At 46.3% G+C, this 18,124-nt stretch overlaps 1 protein-coding gene across 1 annotated transcript in view; it reads right to left on the bottom strand.

Annotated features, from left to right (window-relative positions):
- The window catches only part of LOC306924684 (uncharacterized protein), a 67,949-nt gene extending 54,351 nt beyond the window's left edge, over positions 1–13,598 (bottom strand). The window contains exon 1 of the mRNA XM_079503280.1: positions 13,560–13,598. The gene's annotated coding sequence lies outside the window, so the exon portion shown is untranslated. The remainder of the gene's footprint in view (positions 1–13,559) is intronic.
- Positions 13,599–18,124: the final 4,526 nt, after the last annotated feature.

Raw genomic sequence — 18,124 nt, 5'->3', positions numbered from 1 at the left:
CTTTTTTATATTTTTTGGCATGGAAGTCAAAGGAGGTGTCGGATCAGGATGAAACCTTCGCCAAAATATGTAGCAATAGATTGACTTTTCACTTTTCTCCCAAACCGAGTCGAGTCCAGTCCAGTCGAGTCCAGTCCAGTCCAGTCCAGTCCAGTCCAGTCCAGTCCCCTACTTCAAGCGAGAGGCACATGATGGGACACAAGGGAACCGGCTGGCAGGATTCAATCTTAAATCCTGCAGCCTCCAGCTGTGGAGGATTTTACCTACCAAATGACTGACAGTTGGCAGCACTATGAATAAACATCTCTTTCTCCCTTGTTTAGATTCACAGTTTGGAAAGTAGAGCGTTGTGAGGGTGAGACAGCACATTTGGAAGCACAGGGAGGGGGAGACAGCACATTTAGAAGCACAGGGAGGGGGAGACAGAGAAGCCACTGGCAGGTTTGGATCATATGGATCAGCGACGATGGCATATATAGGATCGATTCGGAGACAGAGGGCTTTAACCTATTCACCATCGATGGACACATTAAATGATTTTGTTTTTCTCGATTGAGAGTGGGCCGTCCACTTCCACTTCGTCTTCTTGTTTTTCTATTGAGGCAGGTGAACAGGATGTCGATAAGGGGGACAGTGGACGGAGAGGCACGGCTTTGCTTGGATGCCATGTGAGAACCGAGCTACCTGCATGTGGGTGTGGACAACTATGCCACCGCTGGACACGGGACACATTAACCACTTAAACCCTGTGTATACTAAGTTACCCGGAGTCCCCCAGGGGTCTATACTTTGGTTCCCAAACTTCTTTCCTCTACCCCAAATCTCCTCGCCAAAAGTAGCCAATCGACAAGGTCATCGCGAGTGAAAAAAGGTAGTCGACGGACATTCTTCCTCTTAGTTTTAGTCGACGAAATCAACAACACTGATGGGAAGATCGTCACAAGCTACGATTTGCGTGAATCCACTCTCACACACAGACACCAGCAGTCCTCTGAGGGAGCTTAGCTTGTCACCAGGGAGAGATTGAAGACCACCCCCCCCCCCCCCCCCATGTCTGCTGCTGTGTCAGACGAAGGCTTAATAAAATTCTCATCAGTCGTGAGAATCGGTGGGCTGATTCCACACAGAGCAAACATGCTCGGTAACATCCTCAGTGTTCATTTAACACTTGACGTCCTGGAAGTGTATCAGGGTCCAAGTGGGTCCACTTTCACACGCTCTGAGTTGAATTCACACTGAGGATCTGAATGTGCCATTGGATCGATGCCCTATATATTTCAATTGCCACTTTTAATGTCATGTTTAATTCACTTTAATGACTACTCATTTGTTTAGGGCACAGTAGCCGTGGTCACAGTGTGCTAGTAATACATGTGTGTGTGTGCTGCACATAGAGATAATGGGCATTGGATGATGTAATCCGAGTGGAGTTACAGTATCGGTGTTGGAGGCTTGATTTTGCCTTTAAGATTTTACAGTTCCGTGCTATGCTATATTGATTACTTTCTTAGAAATGATATGGTCACAATCGAAAGATAACTCTGTGTGTGTGTGTGTGTGTGTGCGTGCGCGTGCGTGCGTGCGTGCGTGCGTGCGTGCGTGCGTGCGTGCGTGCGTGCGTGCGTCTGTCTTACAGTGGACCCTCAGTTCTATGTCACAGTGACCATCTCCTCGCTGCTCATCCTGACTGCAGTCATCATAACAGCTAAACTCTGGTAGGAAAGTCTTCCTGAATAGACCCTGAACCGCAGTGTGGGGAGTGACAGTGTGGGGAGTAGTGACAGTGTGGGGAGGGACAGTGTGGGGAGTAGTGACAGTGTGGGGACTGACAGTGTGGGGACTGACAGTGTGGGGAGTAGTGACAGTGTGGGGAGGGACAGTGTGGGGAGGGACAGTGTGGGGAGTGACAGTGTGGGGAGGGAGAGTGTGGGGAGGGACAGTGTGGGGAGGGAGAGTGTGGGGAGTAGTACCAGTGTGGTGAGTGACAGTGTGGGGAGTAGTGACAGTGTGGGGAGTAGTGACAGTGTGGGGAGGGAGAGTGTGGGGAGTAGTGACAGTGTGGGGACTGACAGTGTGGGGACTGACAGTGTGGGGAGTAGTGACAGTGTGGGGAGGGACAGTGTGGGGAGGGACAGTGTGGGGAGTGACAGTGTGGGGAGTGACAGTGTGGGGAGTAGTGACAGTGTGGGGAGTAGTGACAGTGTTGGGAGTAGTGACAGTGTGGGGACTGACAGTGTGGGGAGTGACAGTGTGGGGAGTGGCAGTGTGGGGAGTAGTGACAGTGTGGGGAGTGGCAGTGTGGGGAGTAGTGACAGTGTGGGGAGGGACAGTGTGGGGAGTAGTGACAGTGTGGGGAGGGACAGTGTGGGGAGGGAGAGTGTGGGGAGTAGTACCAGTGTGGTGAGTGACAGTGTGGGGAGTATAGTGACAGTGTGGGGAGTAGTGACAGTGTGGGGAGTAGTGACAGTGTGGGGAGGGAGAGTGTGGGGAGTAGTGACAGTGTGGGGACTGACAGTGTGGGGAGTAGTGACAGTGTGGGGAGGGACAGTGTGGGGAGGGACAGTGTGGGGAGTGACAGTGTGGGGAGTGACAGTGTGGGGAGTGACAGTGTGGGGAGTAGTGACAGTGTGGGGAGTAGTGACAGTGTTGGGAGTAGTGACAGTGTGGGGACTGACAGTGTGGGGAGTGGCAGTGTGGGGAGTAGTGACAGTGTGGGGAGTGGCAGTGTGGGGAGTAGTGACAGTGTGGGGAGGGACAGTGTGGGGAGGGACAGTGTGGGGAGTGGCAGTGTGGGGAGTGACAGTGTGGGGAGTGGCAGTGTGGGGAGTGGCAGTGTGGGGAGTGACAGTGTGGGGAGTGACAGTGTGGGGAGTGACAGTGTGGGGAGTGGCAGTGTGGGGAGTGACAGTGTGGGGAGTGGCAGTGTGGGTAGTGACAGTGTGGGGAGTAGTGACAATGTGGGGAGTGACAGTGTGGGGAGGACGGTGTGGGGAGGGACAGTGTGGGGACTGACAGTGTGGGGAGTGACAGTGTGGGGAGGGACAGTGTGGGGAGTGACAGTGTGGGGAGTAGTGACAGTGTGGGGAGGGACAGTGTGGGGAGTAGTGACAGTGTGGGGAGGGACAGTGTGGGGAGTAGTGACAGTGTGGGGAGGGACAGTGTGGGGAGGGACAGTGTGGGGAGTAGTGACAGTGTGGGGAGGGACAGTGTGGGGAGTAGTGACAGTGTGGGGAATAGTGACAGTGTGGGGAGTAGTGACAGTGTGGGGAGGGACAGTTTGGGGAGTAGTGACAGTGTGGGGAGGGACAGTGTGGGGAGGGACAGTGTGGGGAGTGACAGTGTGGGGAGTAGTGACAGTGTGGGGAGTAGTGACAGTGTGGGGAGGGACAGTGTGGGGAGTGACAGTGTGGGTCAGACTCAGGAGCCAAACTGGGTTTGGTGGTTGTAGAATTGAGCATGTAGTACGGTACCCAAACATGCAGTAATCCTGGTCTCTACACTGCCTCCCCCATGCCGATGGAGGGGAAAGGAACTGGTTGCAATAACGTGTTCCTTCCACGTGCTACGCCCAACCGGGGAAACTCCCCTGTCAGGTGAAAAAAAGCAGCTTTGACTCCTCATGCATTGAAGGAAGCATGAAGTCAGTCCATTGCTCTCCCCAGGCTGGCATAGGGAGTGTAGCGCCCAGGATTACATTAGATAATTGACACTGGGTGAAAGAAATGTGTTACAAAAACCGCAAAAACTAAAAAAATAATAATAATGATAATGGCAATGTGAATACATGTATACCAGGTAATGAAGTAAAAACATATTTTAGTTAAATGTGCACTTTTAAACTAAAAGTAATTTCTCTCTCTTTTTTTTAATTTTTAACCCATGCCTTTAAATCAATCACTTTTAAGATTGTTGTAGATGTACATACATGTATATTTTTTAATAGCCGACGCTAAAATCTAAAATGACACAGATGCTTTTATTTCCCGGTTAGCCGATAATCATACAATGTTTGTATATGTACTTTTAAGAGCAGGCATTAGTGTGACTGTGCCTTGAAACATGTTGCCTGAAGATATGACCTTATTATTGTGCACTGGGGGGGGCTCTCACTCTGGCTTTTTTTGAGTGCACAAATTCTTTATTCCATGCTTTAGCGATGAATTATTAAAAACATTCTGTAGTCAGCAGTCGTACAATTAATGGTCAATTCATTATCATGAATAATTACTACATTGGGTTGGTCGTGACAAGCACGGATCAATAGTTCTCTGTGATTGTTACACCCCCTGATCTATAGAACCTCTCGTCTTCTCACCTCTCCTCTCTACATCCTACAGCACAAACATCTCGTTCCATTATAAACTAGTAGTGACTACAGTGGCGTGCACAGATAGACACTAGGGCCTGCCCTTTTCCCTCTGGACAGCAATGTGCCCTTTTGGGGGAAAAAAACGTTTTTTGTTGTTGTTTTTTGTACGGTGTACACTGTACAGTATGTGAACCATGGTGACATTGATCAATTATTGATAAAAAAAAGCTTCTAATATATTATTTAGGCCCCACAATCTATAAATCTCACACTATTAGGGCAACCGGCCGGTTCCACTCGCTGCACAAGGTGCCGTTTTTTTCCACTTGAGCACCTGCCCCTCTAAATGTCTGTGCATGCACGCCACTGAGTGACTACTATGCCAACCTAGCTCTTTTCTCTATATGCTAATGACAACCACCACTCTTTCCTCTAGGTCAGTGAACCAAGTAAACCAATCCTATACTATATTATAGCGGCCAGTGGTTTTCAACCCTTTTCATATCAAGGCCCATTATTTATTCGGTAATTGAGCCACGGACCACCATTTTAACGACGTTTTGCCTTTCAGACCCAAAACTAAGGGATATTTTGTTATCATTGGATAAAGTTTTTTCCACAATTCCATGCTGTTTTGATGTTTGATGTTAATGCAGATGTTTAGCAATAATTTAACTTGATTCATTCCCTTTTGAACCCGTATGGACCCGTATATGGGTCCATTTGGTTTCATTTTACACTCTCAAGAGTTAAAGATCTATAAGGGTCTATTATTTGGTTACCAACTCTCCTTCATTTAGCATGGGGACCACCTGGAACCCCCTCAAGGACCACAGGTGGTCCCCGGACCACTGGTTGAAAACCACTGCTATAGGCTATCAACCTCGCTGTGGCTAGTGGCTACCAATGTGTCCATGGCACGGAAGTGTCTTCGTAAGAAGGGTTTTGGGGCAGGCTGACATGGTGAAGTATATGATTGAATGAATGCATTTCTTTTCACCTTGTTGATAACAAGGCCAACAGGCTCATATGACTCATCTTGATGTTTCATGAACTATCAGTTGAGAGTTAGGGCATCATGAGGGCATAGTGACATTCAGCCTGGGAAACTATTGGATGAAAAACACAACGGTGTCAAAGCTAATGGATGAGATGGAGAATTGTTTATTTGGTGTGATGGAAAAACAAGCCACTGAAAACTAAGAAAGTGGTAGCTACAAATAGAGGGAGATGGGCATGTAATGGACGAACTGCACTCCGAACTCATGTTGTGCTCTCTTCTATGTAACCGGAAATATATACAATGCAACTTTTGTTTTCGGTGAAATGGTGAAATAGATACCTTTTTTTTGGTTGTCTTGCGGCCCCCAACTTTAAGTAATCTTACAATTGTGGCCCCCTGTCCAATCTAGTTGAATACCCCTGATCTATAGGCTACTAACCCCCATTTACTTTATAGGTGGTCAAATTTGACTGAGGGACTGCCTATATGAAAGCAGGGAATCATAGCTTCAAATTGGCATATTGGTTGTTCAGTTTTAGAGTTTTGGAGATGTGGCTTATAGAGTAGTTTTGCAGAAAACAGCGAGTTGAGAAAACAGGCTTGAAAGGTTCACTTCTGTGGAATCTAACATTACACCTAGCTACATGTTTGAGCATTTATTTACATGTCGATTTCAGCTCTGATATTTATTTCAGACATGCTCTATAGAGCGTCGCAGTCCCCGCCCCCTACCAGGGCCCAGGAAATGATTCTCCGTTCATTTTCCTCATAGACATTTCAAAAAGTATTTATTTAAAGATCTTTTAAGCCTCGTACAAAGCCAACTCTTGTCGTGACAACAAACACAATTTTTCTGGAACAAATCATTAGAAAGAAGAAGAAAACAGCAGGTTACAACACTTTTTTTGTTGTTTGTCTTCTTTGTAATGATTTGTTTGGTCCAAAATATTGTGTTTGTTATCATGATTTGTCACGACAAGAGTTGGCTTTGTACGACGCTTATAAGGTCTTTAAATAAATACGTTTTGAAATGACTATGGGAAAAATGCATTGGGAAATATTTCCTGGGCCTGGCGTCGTCATGAAAGGGGGCGGGACTGCGACGCTCTATAGTATGTGAAGAGTCTGCCTGTGCTATTTTTTGGATAAAATATAAATAAATTCAGTTTTTTCTCTGGCAGGCTCCCAGTCAAATCTGGTCACATAGGCTAGTGGCTAACCAACCCCACCGGCTGACATCTCTCCCTCCACACGTCAAACAGGGTTGTTATTATATGGCGGCTGTGGCTCAGGAGGTAGAGCAGGTCGTCCAATGATCCCTGGGTCGGCGGTTCGAATCCCAGCTCCTCCTGTCCACATGTCGAAGTGTTCTTGGGCAAGACATTGCCTCCAATGAGTTGGTCGGTGTGAGCTTGCCACCATTGGTGTGTGAATGTGGGAAGTGAGGACGCTGGTGTCGACTGTTCTCCGCTTCACCTCCCAATGTATGAATGAATGAACCATTGTAAAGCGCTTTGAGCACTTGGAAAAGCGCTATAAAAATGCAATTCAATTCATTATTATATGGCTAAAGAGGAGAATGTATGCAAAGCATGATGCATGAAAATAAAGCATGAATGGTGGTTCCACTTGTAGAAAAGATTGTAGCCTCCATTGATCTCAGTTATGTATGCATGCTATGCTATGCTATACCACTATACCTTTATGTATGCATGGTATGCTATGCTATACCACTATACCTTTTGGTTTCAACACTTGAAACGTAACAACACCTTGAGGACATTTCAGTAAGCATGATATTCAATCATTTGCATTTCCCTTCAAGGCTGTGTGTGTGTGTGTGTGTGTGTGTGTGTGTGTGCGTGTGCGTGTGTGTGCATGCATGTGTGTCTGTCTCTGTGTGTGTCTTTGTCATTTCTGCTTATCTCACAGCGGAGATAATAAAATATTCACCCAAAAAACTGTTCGCAGAGTAACTGCTTCAACAATGACTTTCTTAACAATGCCTCAAAGTCACAGCAGACACAGCCAGCGTGTCATTTCAGCTCCATTAAGATCACCACGAATAAAACGTCAACATCAGGAAGCATACAAAAGGAGTAGACCGCAACAACAGAAATCTGTGAGAGCAGCTTGAAGGGTACGTTTCATCTGCTCATCGTCTGAACCGTACACTTGGCCCAGTCTCTGCAACATCATTTATAACCTCCTGAGAGATTTTCACTGCAGTCTATAGTTGGCCGCCCACCTAAGCACCAGATTCTGCTCGAAAGTTTCTCCCTGTTAAAGCCGGGGAGTTTTCCCTTGCCGCCGTGTCAAGCACTTGCTAATGGGAGTATTTCTCCCACGAGCAAGTCTCGGTAAATTATTCATTTTTATTTATATGGGAGAAAATCCCATTGAGAATCAGATAGAAGATCTGTTTTGAAAGGGAGCAATGTCCACAGTGAATCCACATTAACGAGTGCGGTCTTGACCTGCTCTTTACTTAAAGTGTCATGAGATGACATTTTTGTTGTGATTCGGCGCTACGTAAATAAAATTGACTCGACTTCATAGCAAGCCATGTCACAGAAGCTAGTAATTTGCAACCTATAACCCGGCAGCGTCCCTTTGGGGCTTTCGGGCATGCTCCTGTTTTTCTATTTTCATTATTTCACAGAGTTCTAATTAACTTTACATGCAATAAATGTCATCCTAAATGACATCGCTGGGAGAACAAATGCATACTATTATCTCTCATTAACTCGCCATGGAAGTCTGTTTATATTTGTGGAGGTAGGCCGCTGAGTAAATCAGCTGGGTGTGTAATGTTTTTTTCCCGTATGTGCGTGAATATAAAATGCTCCTTTAACACAAGCAGCAGCAGAAGCATTAATGTGCACTAATAGCGTCCCGGCCATTAGACCTCCTGGAGCATGTAAACGGCATGGAGTTGGGAGCCCTCGTGGCGTTGATACATTATGTCATGTGTCCCCGGTTTGTACGATGTGCGTTGGCGCACATGCACAGCCATTAGCTACAAACGGCGGGGCGTCTGTGTGATGTAGTGGAGCGCTCCCACGCTTTGCTGATCAAACCAATAACCACCTTGTTTATTTGACCGTGGGGACTGACTCTATTTTGCTCATCTTTCTCTCTCTCTCTCTCGCTTTCTCTCGTTCTCTCTCTCTCTCCCATTGCCCCTAATCATTCTTGCGCTTTCCCTGTCTTTCTTTCTCTCCCAGGGCTGCAGGGGACTCACTGACTCACTCTCACATTTCCCATCCAACCTTCTTTCTCCCCCATCCCCTAATCATCTCTTTCCCTCCCTTTATCCTCTTATTCCTCCTCCCTCCGGTGCTTCCTATCTCCTCATCTCGCCCGCCTCCTCTTGCACTACAATTCTCTTTCTCACCCCCTGACTCCCTGTATAATTTGGTCTCCTTCCTGTCCCCCTTTTTCACGGCGTCTCCTTCTGTCTAGCTCAATTCTGCTCCCTCTCTTAATTTCAGGTTTGTTTGAACTCGCGCGCTGTCCACATTATCTCTACTGGCACACACTCTATCTCCTCTCCTCTCGCTGTTTCTTCTTACACTGACTCATGGAATTGGAGTTTTGTCAGCCCCCGTCGCCCCCCCCCCCCCCCTCCACACATCCATACAATCCACTCCTTTATTTGGGGTTCTATTAGTTTTCTATTTAGTCATGCATCATCGTAGCTGTTTCTCTCCATTGTCGTTTATTTACAATTCCCCCAGCCCCCATTGCTATACTTTTTCCTCTCTATCTGGTCTCCCCACCACTGGCAGTCTGTCGGTTCCTGCTAGATCAAGCGATACTCCCCAGGGCAGCTTGCCTGGCGAGCTCTACGATAAGCCCTCTTCTCTGTGTCTGTGGTCCCATAATGGTTGTTCGGCTCAAAGCGATATAGACCTTTTATTGAACATTTAATTGTATGGTCCGAAAAATAATTGAGGTTGTCCGATGGCTCAAGAATCCTAAAAGTAGACGGGTCCACAAATACCGTTTTTGGTATTATTATTATTATTAACAGTGCAAGCCGGCATAAAATAACACAAAAATAAATGGAAGACTGGACGAAAGCAAAGCAAATAGGAAATGAGAAAGAAACCCATGATGGCTAAACTAAGGAAAAACAACAAACCAAGACTTAAGAAACTGTAACCGCCTAAGGCCCTAGCAGCTCTTCCCTGGTGCTGTCCCTTAAGTTACTAACCCCAAGGCAAACTGAACTCGCTTCGCCTGCAACCTCCAGTTTAAGAAGGTGAGACAAACCAAGCACAATGATTTGTATCAACCAGTAAGACGCCCTGTGCACGCATCCACCTGTGTGATGGCAGACTGCTGGGCGAGCGCTGGCGCTTTGGCATGGGGGGGTCAGATCAACATATGGAATGAATTCTGTACTGGCCATATATGGAGCGTGTCTTGAGTGTACAGGGTTTGATGAGGTCATATCAACATATGGAATGTCAGAACAGGAAGGATCAGCATATGGAATGTCAGAACAGGTCAGCTCCATATATGGAGATCTAAGGTATGGTTATCCAGGGTTAGATGAGGTCAGTGTCGTGATCTTCAGCGGTGGCCGAACGGATTGCGGAGCGGTCTTGATACCGGAAGGTCGCCAGTTCGAATCAGCGGTCCGACACGTTAAAATTACCACCGCTGAAGTGCCCTTGAGCAAGGCATTGAACCACTTCCATGAAATGTTCTATGAGCAGGGCCTGGCTGGAAACAAGTTCTTGAGCTTAGCCCAGATACCCTGGGTAAATATAGTAACTTTGCTTTGCTTTGCTTTGCTTTATGGAGATGGCCATATATAGTGGCATGACGATTGACGTGTCACTAGGCGTGACAATATCTGGAGGCGTGATGTCACGAGGCGTGACCATATATGGAGTCATGATGTCACGAGGCGCGACTATATGGAGGCGTGACTAATACACAGAAATGCAGGTTTTCATAGTAAATGCGACCTACCGTCGCAATTAACTCAAGCAAAGGCAAACCAAGGCCCATGAGTTGATCTACATTATCAATGTTTTTCCAAATAAATGTCAATACATGCAATTAAATGCATTTCCGCTTTATCGCTTGCTCATGATCAGAGCTTCTGTTCTCCAGACTGTATGACGGAAATCTGCGAGAGGCAACAGTCTGGCAACGCAAGACTACCATAGATATGGCCAGCACTACAGAGCTAGGAAGCTCATTCTGAAGGAAAGGTCGTTCTGGACACTGGGGGGATGCACCATGGCGCTTCATGGGTGGCAAACCTCGCACCGGGAGTTCGATGAAATACATGGCAGATTGGCAGTGAATGGAGCCAGCTGGACCGGCTCGTGAACAAACTATTTATGAACGATAGCGACCTTTGTCGCTTCAGGAATATAAAAGAAGACATTATAATCACGGGTTGTTTTCTAATCACTTGCTTTTTCGATGTGCACACTGCACAGTACATCATTTTATTGAGGATCTAAACAGCGGCAGGTATCGTTTCTGTCTTGGAGGTATTGCGAGATTTGGTGGCGAGATAGGAAACGGTGCACAGTCTTGCGATTCTTGGCATGTTCAGAAACATACTTTGTGCTCTTTATATACCTCCATAAAATTACACGGTGTACAAAACTGTACGAAAAGCTACACAGCAGAAAACAATGTGTGATATGACTTATTTTATTTCCCTGAGCAGAGTATTTTATAAAGGTCTCAATCGTTCAGAAATAGTGTTTGTTCATAAGTTTGCCCAGCCATCTCTCAATGTTATTTCACAGAATTTCCGGTGTGAGTTCGACACCCCAGTGCGCCGAATCTGCCTGTGACAAACACATTGGTACATCTTGCACTAAATTCACATCAATTTGCCTATTCATCAGGTAAATGAAGTGAAGAGAATGTGAAACTTCTTCATAATTTGTGTAATCCACACATATAAAAAGCAATTTTTGCAGCTAATGCATTAGTTACACCAGCATTGCTTTTGTGAAGTAGTTTTTTAATTAATAGGAGAAGTGTTTAAAAAGATTGCTTTCCATTTGGCGAGGGAGACAGACGGATAGGGAGAGAAGTGTTTTGGTGAGTGGGCAAAACCTGTTAAATCCAGTAATGAGCAGTTGGTTGGGTCCACAGTAATACAACTTTTTAACACATATGTAAAAATCACACCTGTGTGAACTGAGCAGTGCAACTATACATTTATTGTTATAGTTACTGTACTGTGCTCTGTAGTGTACTGTGCTCTGTACTGTACTTTGATTATTTTTCGGAACATCCAGACCCCCAGGGGGCCGGCCCGGTTCCGGCGAGCCTTACCGCGTCCGAAACGGTCAAGAAATGACAGAGTTACCGCGTGGGGCTCCCCGTGGGGCTCCCCGTGGGGTCCCCGGAACATCCAGACTCACAGGAACACGCCCAGGGGGCCGGCCCTGTTCCGGCGAGCCTTCCCGCGTTCCGAAACGGTCGAGAAATGACAGAGTTGTAGCTTTCCGTGCTCGGACAGACACATACAGGGACACGTACAGGGACACACATAGGTGTCTAATGTAGCAGAGGCACCGCTCAAAAACAACACAGGATATTTAACAGCAGTAATATACCCAGTGATCATTATCTAAGAGGAAATAAGCCTGTGGCAACTTTAACAGAGAAATGACCATTTGACCCGTTATGTTATTGCAGCAGCCGTCCAAAAGTATTATATTACACAATTATACTACACATTTGGGCAAAGTTGTCTCCTGACTGCCAACTACCCACGCAGTCAAAGCACTGCTCAGGGCTATAATATGATCGAAATCTTTTGGGGGCCAACTTCATTAACCCCCGTCCAGTGAAGGACGCACGGAAACCCGCCGCTGGTGGATGGATGGTGTTTTGATCAAAACCACAGGGCATGATTGAATAACCCATTTAGGCCTGACCACAAAATTAAAAATAAATATTCTAAATCCTCTTTTTTTTCTGATTTTTTTTTCTGAAATAAATATTTTCACGATTTTTCAAAAATAGCAGACCTACAAGCTCGTAGCGCGCCACTCGGTCTGCGCGCTATGAGCTTGTAGATCTGCTATTTTTCAATAGCTAAATTTAAAACACCAAAAGGGGTTCCCGCCCAAAATGGGATAAGGGAATTCAATGACAGAGGCGGCTGGCAGTCCCTCATGTAGCGGCCTATCGATTGGCATGTGCTTGGGTGTCATAAATGTGTAAATAACGCCATGTGTTACATCCAGGGAGTGCTGCGGAATGAACGGGAGGGCATTGGGTGTACAGATGGACTGAAATGATAGGCTATAGTGGAAATTGGCCGCGGTCCAGTTCCACCATGCACTCTCACTATAGAAAGGCAGAATATGGGCCGTGTGATTCCCAAGCTCTACAATCATCAGTGTGCCTAATGTTATCATTTGTGTTTGTTTGTGTGTGTGTGTGTGTGTGTGTGTGTGTGTGTGTGTGTGTGTGTAGTATGTGTGTCTTTATCTGTCTGCCTCTTTGTATGACTGTCTGTGTACTGTGTTTACGTTAACGTGAATGCAAGTAAGAAAGATGAGAAAAAGACACACACACACACACACACACACACACACACACACACACACACACACACACACACACACACACACACACACACACACACACACACACACACACACACACGCACACAGAGCATGGCGGTGTTTATCTGTCTGTCTCTTTAGTTTATAGGACTGTGTCTATCTATGTATGGTTATGTTGTGTGTGCATGTGAACAAGATGAGAAAAAAAGATTGACAGAGTGTGTGTGTGTGTGTGTGCGTGCGTGCGTGCGTGCGTGCCAGGGACACAGGAAGGCATTTATAGCAAGGGGACTGAGCTTTTTTTTTTCACACAATGGCATAAAAATGTGTTATTTAGCACGTTGCGCAGCATGTACACACACACACACACACACACACACACACACACACACACACACACACACACACACACACACACACACACACACACACACACACACACACACACACACACACACACACACACACACACACACACACACACACACACACACACACACAGCAAAGACAGTGTTCTATTTCACCAACAGTCTGCGTTGGATTTTACAGTTACTTGTATTGGAAATTAAAAAGCCTGTGTATTAAGCTAATCACAGAGGCTAGACACACAACACTCACACATTTTAACACCCTATTTCTGCGCAGAAGCAGCAGCAGCAATTAAGAATAATGTATGTCTTACCTATATTTGGGAGAAAGTGCCTTCCTTTTCCCCATGAATTAATCCAACAGGGCAATAGTTTATTAAATGAGTTTGCAACGCGCTCTCCAGCTCAAATGTGAACAGAGGTGCAACCATTAACAGGTTCCTGTGTCACGCAATACCTGTTACAAAGGTTCCTACCACTTAAGCAACAGACACCCATATTATTCAAAACAAACAAACACCTTTTTCAACATCTATTTTGGACGGAAAGCTGGGCATATAATAGGAGGGACTAGCCCCTCAAAAATGACCAAAAAAATCACAATAGATAGTATGCACACACATAGACATATAAAGGTAGACGCCCTTTACGGCTCTGGAGCGTATGTGCTCAAGGGAGGGCAAAACATTCCCGAGATTCTTTGCGAAGCATGAGCGTGCGTCACAGAGCGCATGTTTGGGTCTGATAAGTCCCGGAAAAGATGCGCTGTGATTGGCCAGTAATCACTTGAGTGACAGCATGACGTAGCGTGCCTTCCACACTTCCGGCGTACTTCCTCCAGTGTAAATTGTTCCACCCCTCCTTCAACACACATGGCTCCAACGAACAGCAGCGGCCAATGAGGCATCTATTTTTTTAATTTACGTCATCTTGTCCCTAACACAAACATTAAATGCCATTAACAATAAAGAGAATTTTGTTTTGACACCGTTTGTTTTACATCATCATTACATCATCTAATCATAGCAACATGAGTTAGACTTTAATATATATATAATATAATATTAGAGTTAGATTAATAGAGGTTACACATAAAACATACCTGTATGTATTAAGTTTGAGTCGTTGTATTGTCAGGAAAAAAAATAATACCATAATGTGCCCTTATTGGCTATTGATGATATCTTGGGTGAGTAAGGTACTGTGATCGGTGCAATGCGATCGAGTCGGTTGGGTATGTACAGTATGTCAGGGTAAAAACAGTGGTCTCTTATTGGCTCCTCGATGTTGTAAGATGATAAGAGCGCCCCTCACTTCACACGGGTGTGATTTTTAATATCTATGTGCACACATGCATCACTTTTCCACCGGGACACACCCCCCTCATTTAGACTGAGTGGCAACACATTGAGCAGCATGGAGTTTGGAAGCGCTCGTTGGAAATCACTCAACGGTCCTGCGTGCCAGCTGTTTCTAAATTGCACATAATGCAGGAGGCAGGAGGTTGTTGCGTTATTGAAAACAAGTGCTTCCAAACTTTGACACTAACTTTGACATAACATGTCTATGGTGTATTTTTATGAAACAAAAACCTTGCAGATAGAAAGAGGATAATTCAAGCTTTCTGTACAGCTGCATTTTTTGTGAGTTTAACAATGGACTGTAAGGCCAGAAAGTGTTTTTTGCACCCGTTTCGAATGCCATCAATGCATTGAAAGGGACAAAATCACATTTAATCAGAGCATTCACTGCTCCATTCACTGTGTCTATATGACCTGCCAGATCTCAGTAGGCTGCATTCTGTGCGCTTGATCACGGCTACCAGCGACGACACCCGTTGTCAACTGACCACGTGGCCGGTTAAAACTAACCCCCCCTCATCAGGACATTATTGCCCACATCGCACCTCTTGTCGCGTTCCTTAACATAATCTACCTGACGATCTCCGGTGCTGTCACGATTGTCTCTCTCACACAAACTAGAAAATAACCTCCCACCTCACCTCATGTCTACCACGTACGCCTCTGTCACCCCACACACGAGTCACGACCCCTGCACACATCCACATCCATACTCCTAGCTTTCATTTGTAATACCCACCCACCCCCCACCCACACAACCTCTCCCTCACACCCACCCTTTCCCATCCCTCCGTCCATCTCCCCTCGCCTGTTCTGCCTCTGCTATTATGTCTTCCTTGACTTCTCATTTCTCCAGCCACCCACCCCCCCCCACCCCCGACAGTGCTTTTAATGAGTCCAATGAGTGCTCTAACTCTCATACAGTGGCAGAGTAATGCGTTCACTGGAGCTTATGGCTGGCTCTCTCCCTCGTGATGTGCCCTGACTCTGTCCCCCTTTCTGTCTCTCACTCCCTCTCTCTTTTGTCCCCCGTCACTCTCTCCTTCTCTCTGGACCTGCATTCTGTCTGTACTCTGCACCCCTCTTTTTTTATCTCTCTCTTGTTCGTCCCTCTCGCCATCCATCCCCTTCTCCCCTTCGCTCTGTCTTGATGCTTTTTACTCTGCCTTCTATCAATCAATCTGTTTCTGTCGCTCGGGCCTCTCCTCCACCCACCCGTCTCTCTCTCTCTCTCCCTCTGTTCCTCATTTCTTTGCTCCCTCCCTCATTCTTTCAATCTCTCTCTCTCTCTTCCAGTTACGATCGCAGCTGTTCCCATCATCCGCCTCCGCTCTCCCGTGGCGTGGCGCCCCCCCTCTCCCTCGCCCTCCCTCGCTCTCTGGCTTCGGAGGACAGTCGGCAGACACTGCACAGTAGCCCCTACAATGACAGAGAGAGGTACGGTAATGAGACGCTTGGGCAACCCCGCAAAGTGTACACTAGGGCTTTAAGCAACTAGTCGACTAGTAAATCCACCAGTCAACCTTGTTGGTACTAGTTGACTAGTTGATAAGAAAAACTTTTTTTTATTTTTCGTAGGCCTCGAGATCAGCTAGAATGCTATATTATAGTCACCAATGTACACAGTTTTTAAATGTACATATATATATATATATATATATATATATATATTTTTTTTTTTACTTAATAGGTAGTTAAACAACTAGTCGACTAGTAAACTAGGCAACTAGTCAACTAGGCAACTAGTCAACTAGTAAAAATCACTAGAAGTGAAAGCCCTAGTGTACACACACACACACACACACACACACACACACACACACACATATGAGTGTAGGCCTATTTAATACTGCGCACAAATTAATTCAATTTGGGCCACCAGTGTACTTTCTGTGTGTGAGTGTATGTGTGTGTGTGTGCGTGCGTGCACACTATACAATCTACGTTTGGATACCTATATATTTTAGGTATGTGTGTGTCCATGCACACCTATATGTATGTGCATGTGTGAGAAATTTGAACATTAAGCATTATCTGTGTGCTATTCAATTCAAGTTTGACTGGCTGTGGGTGTGCAAGTGTGTGTGTGTGTGTGTCAGAGAGAAAGTGAGTGAGAGAGAGAGAGAAATGAGACTCCACGGGCATGCATCGGATTGAGGTCGTGCATGAGCATGTACAGTATACTATATGACTGGTTCTGCATTATTGGATCAAGGTTTAGCTACCTGTAGCTAACACACTTTGCGTTATCTCTCTCTCTGTGTGTGTGTGCGAGTGAGTGAGTGCACGTTTACGTTCAGCGTCATCCCATCTCTCCAGTGTGCTGGCAATGTGTGGACTGGAGTATAATTGGACAGTAGTGTAACTCTGTAGAGTACAGGAGGCCACGGTTCGGACTGTTGTACTGGGACTGTCGTGGATCAGTGTTTTTTTAACGCCCCCCCCCCCCCCCCCCCCCCACGATGAGTCATCACTAGGGGCGGGGTAGGGGGGCCGTTTGTTGAAAGGCACCGCTGAGTACCATCCATGAAATGATGTATTTATATGGGAGGGGATTTCAAGTTAATCTCACTCAGGATAATTATAGGCTTTTATACTCCACCTCTCCTCAATTCCTCTCTTCTCGGCTCTCTCCCTCCCCGACAGATTCTCCTCGGCTGCGTTTAGGGCCCCCGTTGCTCCTCTCTTCCCTTCTCTCCCCATCTGGGGCCATCCCTGTCCACTTGTAGCCTCCTATCACCCCACACGCACACACACGCGCGCACACACACCTCAATCTCATCCTACCTTTCAGAGTGTCTCGTCTGTTTCACTTCTATTCTTCTCCCTCTCCACCCCCTCCTATCAATGTGGTCATATTTACCGTAACACCACCCGTCTCCCCCAATCCTCTCCTGTGTCTCTCTTGTCTCCTGCTCCACTTTTTGGCACCTCCCTCCCTTCCGCTCGCCCACCTCGCCTCTTCTCCGTGTTCTCGCTCTCCCACCACCACCACCACCCCCCCCCAAGCCTCCCCTCCCGCTGCTCACTTCCTTTCACTGTCCCTCTTTCTCTCCCTGTGTTCCGTCTGTCTATCATCTTTTGCTCTACTTCGGTGCTGCTGGTGTCTTGCCTCGTATCTAGTGCTCCTCCTCCTCCTCCTGTTTCTATTCATTGGCTTTAGCGCACCCCCCACCTTGTCTCTCTCACTCTCTCTTCCCCCTTTCACATTTCAACCCAATTCCAAGGAGCTTTATTGGCATGACTGTGACTGTATCATTCCTGCAACGCTGCCTGTCAGTTTAAAAATACGACACGGATACATGCCAACTTACGCTAAAGAAAAAATTAATAAATAAACAGTCGAGCACAAGGGAATGCGTGCAAGCAAACTGTAAATGGGAACTCTTCCACAAATATATAAGTGTCTCTCTGTCTTTCTCTTGTCTTTCTCCGTCTGTCAGGATTCCAGTTGTGAACCTCTGAGTTGACTGTTTCCTCCATTTGATAAACATTTTCTGCAACGGGGAGGAACATCA

Source organism: Electrona antarctica, assembly GCF_951216825.1.
Source record: "Electrona antarctica genome assembly, chromosome: 6".
In the NCBI taxonomy this organism is placed as follows: domain Eukaryota; kingdom Metazoa; phylum Chordata; class Actinopteri; order Myctophiformes; family Myctophidae; genus Electrona; species Electrona antarctica.
Note: the sequence above shows the minus strand (reverse complement) of the source record. Positions and strands in the feature narration are given on the sequence as shown.